Genomic DNA, 4,748 nt, shown 5'->3' on the forward strand with positions numbered 1-4,748 from the left:
GGAAAGAAAGGGGAAGGAAATGCATTATGTTTTGGGAAAATCAGCAAGCTCACCAGCATCGCACAGCATTTGCCCCCAGTTGAAATGGAAAGTGTGAATACTTGGTCCAGAGAAGAAAGACAGTCGCCCCAGGAATCACTGGTCCCTGTCCCTGAGAAGGACAGGGAACTCATGGCCGGGCACGGTGGCTCACACCTGTAATCCCAGCACTTTGGGAGGCCGAGATGGGTGGATCACGAGGTCAGGAGATCGAGACCATCCTGGCTAACACGGTGAAACCCCGTCTCTACTAAAAACACAAAAAATTAGCTGGGCGTGGTGGCGGGTGCCTGTAGCCCCAGCTACTCGGGAGGCTGAGGCAGGAGAATGGCGTGAACCTGGGAGGTGGAGCTTGCAGTGAGCCGAGATCGTGCCACTGCACTCCAGCCTGGGTGACAGAATGAGACTCTGTCTCAAAAAAAAAAAAAAAAAGAAGAAGAAGAAGGACAGGGAACTCCTTCACCACTCTGAGGAATGAAACCTGCCACCCCAATAGTCATTAGAGGCAGATAAGATAAATAGAAAAAGCAGGTGAACAGGAACTCTTAGATATGAAGATGGGCAGCAACATCAGAGAATTATAACCAGAAGAAATTAATGAAGAAAATAAAGAAGATGTGATAATATATATACTTTCTATCTTCTGAGAGGCTATTTCATCCCTTAAAAATTAATTATAAATAATAGAGACTGAAGATTAACTTCAAAAACTTGATAGATTGGATGAATGGCAAAATAAATGCAGCAAAGGGAAATTAGGGACGTGGGATATCACACCAAGGAATACTTTAGCCTAGTGTGAAAGGACAAAGAAATAGACAATGTGGTTAAAAGTCATTAGTCACGGAGAGTAGACCCAGACATTCCAATGTCGTTATAAAAAGAGTCCCAATAGGAGAGAACAGATAAAATTGGAGTGAAGAAATACTCAAAGAAATAATGGGGGGAGAGGGGTCCCAGAGCTGAAGAAAGCCATCGGTTCTCGGGTTGATAGGCTCCATTCAATACCAAGCAGACTCAATGAAAAATAAAGCAGGGGCCGGGCACAGTGGCTCACACCTGTAATCCCAGCACTTTGGGAGGCCAAGGCGGGTGGATCACGAGGTCGGGAGATCGAGACCATCCTGGCTAACACAGTGAAACCCCGTCTCTACTAAAAATACAAAAAATTAGCCAGGGTTGGTGGCAGGCCCCTGTAGTCCCAACTACTCGGGAGGCTGAGGCAGGAGAATGGCTTGAACCCGGGAGGTGGAGGTTGCAGTGAGCCGAGATCGTGCCACTGCACTCCAGCCTGGGCCACAGAGCTAGACTCCGCCTCAAAAAAAAAAAAAAAAAGAAAGAAAGAAAAGAAATAAAATAAAGTGGGAGGCCAAGACAGTCACTTGAGGCCAGGAGTTCGAGACCAGCCTGGCCAACATGGCAAAATCCCTTCTCTACTAAAAATACAAAAATTAGCCTGGCATGGTCATCTGTAATCCCAGCTACTCGGGAGGCTGAGGCAGGAGAATCACTTGAAGTCGGGAGGCGGAGGCTGCAGCGAGCAGAGATCGCCCCACTGCACTCTAGCTTGGACGACAAAGCAAGACTCCGTCTCAGAAAAAAAAAAAATAAAGTGGAATTTTAGAAATCTAGGCACATTGCAGCAAAATTTTGGAATACCAAGGAGAAAAGGAAAATCCTCATAGTTTTCTGACCGAGAGAATAGGTTATCACAATAGAATGAAAATCAGCTTGACACCAGACTTATCATCAATCCTGAATGCTAAAAGATAGTAGGGCAATTTCTCTAACATTCCAAAGAAAAAACTATTTGTAACCTAGGATCCAAGACCCAGCCAATCTAGCCTTCAAGTGGGGGTGCAAAATAAAGACATTTTCATGCGTATAGGGGTTCATCCCACCTATAAACTCCCCCCAAAGAATCTAAGAAAATAAAAGGTATCGACTACAGTAAGTGCTGGAGGGAGAAATAAAGACCGAGTTGATGTACTAAACTGGTCTTAAAAATATGAAACTGAAGTCTCAAATGAGCTCAGTGTGGTAGGGAATTGGTCACAGCAGGGGCAGGAGCAACAGCAGGAGAACAGCGAGTAAATTCACACTCCCAGTGCAGACGTGACTTTCCCAAGGCAGGAGCAAAGCTTTCAGCAAATGATCCAGTCGGAACTGCCGCACTTCTGAAAAGAACTTCATTTGGGATTTATAATCAACTGGACTGATTCACTAAATAATTGGACTAGTAAACCAGTTTTACTTTTTTTTTTTTTTTTTTTTTTTGAGATGGAGTCTCGCTCTGTCGCCCAGGCTGGAGTGCAGTGGTGCAATCTCGGCTCACTGCAACCTCTGCCTCCCAGGTTCACGCCATTCTCCTGCGTTAGCCTCCTGAGTAGCTGGAACTATAGGCACACAACACCACGCCCACCTAATTTTTGTATTTTTAGTAGAGACGGGGTTTCACTCTTTTAGCCGGGATGGTCTCGATCTCCTGACCTCATGATCCGCCCACCCCAGCCTCCCAAAATGCTGGGATTGCAGGCATGAGCCACTACGCCCTGCCCAGTTTTGCATTTTTAAATTAATTAAAGTGTTTATACATTTTGTGTCCTTGAATCCACTCCAGGCCAGGGGGAAGAGGGGAAACACATCTAAGAAATTCATTTAAATGACTACATATCCTTTTCAGCTCCCTTTAAACTGCAATAAATCAGACCATGCCAGTTGGAGGGCCGCCTGGATGGGAGACAGATTATGTATGACCAGGATCTGTACGGTAAAAGCTGGCCCCAGACAGGTTCTCTTAAAGAGAGTACTGAGCTGCTGAAATATGAAAAACAAGAATTCCTAACTTATCAACATATTAAGTTAAACAGAAATCTCTCCTCATCCTTTCAATTCCGATGAAGCTCCGTCTCTTAACTTACACTGGCAGGAAACTGGTAACGTAGATTGAATGATCCACCCCAGTTTTTCACCCACACTCACACCCTCGCCGTAGCCTCCCTTTCCCACCCCTTGACATTGGACTTGGCCAAAGGGATGCCAGCAGGCATGACACAGCAAAACTGGAAAGGTGCTTGTGGGGTTAGATGTGCCGTCTCTCAGGGCCCTGACATGAGCCCGAGATGAGCCTGGCCCTGCTGGTCCCAGGAAGAGGATGAGAGGCACGTGAAGCAGGGCTGCCCAGCCAACTCACAAACGCATGAGTAAGAAATAAATGATTATTACTGTTTGCCACTGAGATGTGGGGATGGTTTGTTACACAGGATAACTGTGGCAATGGCTAACTGATACTCAGAGGTCAAGTGCTCCCGCAGCAAACATGAGGAGGAATTCCTGAGCCTTTATATTCAAGTGGCTGCTCTCACGAGAGTCAGAATTCGACTCTGGCTGGTGCAATGGCTCTCACCGGCAGTCCCAACACTTGGGAGGCCAAGAGCAGAGGATCACTTGAGCCCAGGAGTTTGAAAGCAGCCTGGGCAATGGATCAAGATCCCATCTCTATAACAACAACAACAACACAGTGTTTTAAACTAAAGGAGCCATGCAAAGGATGTAATACAGATTTATTAAATTCAAAACCAGGCTGGGCATGGTGGCTCGCACCTGTAATCCCAGCACTTTGGGAGGCAGAGGCGGGTGGATTACCTGAGGTCAGAAGTTCAAGACCAGCCTGGTCAACATGGTGAAATCCCATGTCTGCTAAAAATACAAAAATTAGTCAGGTGTGGTGGTGCACGCCTGTAATCCCAGTTACTTGGGAGGCTGAGGCAGGAGAATTGATTGAACCTAGGAAGTGGAGGTTGCAGTGAGCTGAGATCACACCACTGTACTCCAGGCTGGGCAACAAGAGCGAAACTCTGTAAAAAAAAAAAAAAAAAAAAAAAAAAAAAACTCCAGAAAAACTACTTTTCTGGAATACAAATCAGAATAATGGCTGCTTGGGGATTAGGGGACTAGGGAAGTTGAGTAGACTGTAAAGGGATTGGGGGGAATTTTCTACAATGGTGGCAATGTTTTCTGCCTTGATTGGGGTGTTGGCTACAGACAGATACTTGTAAAAAACCATTGAACTACATACTTAAGATCTGTGTGTTTTACTAAACTATTCCTCAATTTTTCAATTAGCAATAATTGCGCCTTGGATAAACCTCATCAGCTACAATACTGCCACTGTGCAAAGCTATTCCTCAATTTTTAAAAACATATCTGTATGGGGTGGATACCCAGACCAGGGTGAGGCTGAGGTGCAGACAGGCCTACCTGAGGAGCTGGGCAGCCCTCTAAGACTCCAAGACTCGGTGGGCTCTGGGCAGGCAAAGCCTCCCTCTCGCAAAAGGTCTGGGAACCCTTTTCGGGGGGCTCAGAGTCTGGCCATATCTCTCGGTTTTCTGACGTCCTAGACACACCTTGAGAAAGAACTTTGACTGGGCTCTCAATCTGGTAGGTGACCTACAATATGGGGCTTATATCCAGGACCAAGAACCCAGGGCTTATACCCAAAGCCTAAAATGCGGGGATTATACCCAGAGACTAGGACCTGGGGCTTATACCCAGAGCCTAGGACCCCAGGCTTATATCCAGGGCCTAGGACCCAAGGCTTATCACCAGAGCCTAGGACGCGGGGCTTATACCCACAGCCTAGGACACATGGCTTATACCCAGGGCCTAGGACCCAGGGCTGATACCCAGAGTCTAGGACACAAGACATA

At 46.5% G+C, this 4,748-nt stretch overlaps 1 non-coding gene across 1 annotated transcript; it reads right to left on the reverse strand.

The window, feature by feature from the left end:
- Positions 1–4,078: 4,078 nt before the first annotated feature.
- On the reverse strand, positions 4,079–4,221 carry LOC123574338 (U4 spliceosomal RNA). The gene has a single exon (XR_012414624.1). It is a non-coding gene; the product is annotated as a U4 spliceosomal RNA (small nuclear RNA).
- Between the last annotated feature and the right edge of the window lie 527 nt (positions 4,222–4,748).

Source organism: Macaca fascicularis, chromosome 6 (assembly GCF_037993035.2).
Source record: "Macaca fascicularis isolate 582-1 chromosome 6, T2T-MFA8v1.1".
NCBI lineage: Eukaryota > Metazoa > Chordata > Mammalia > Primates > Cercopithecidae > Macaca > Macaca fascicularis.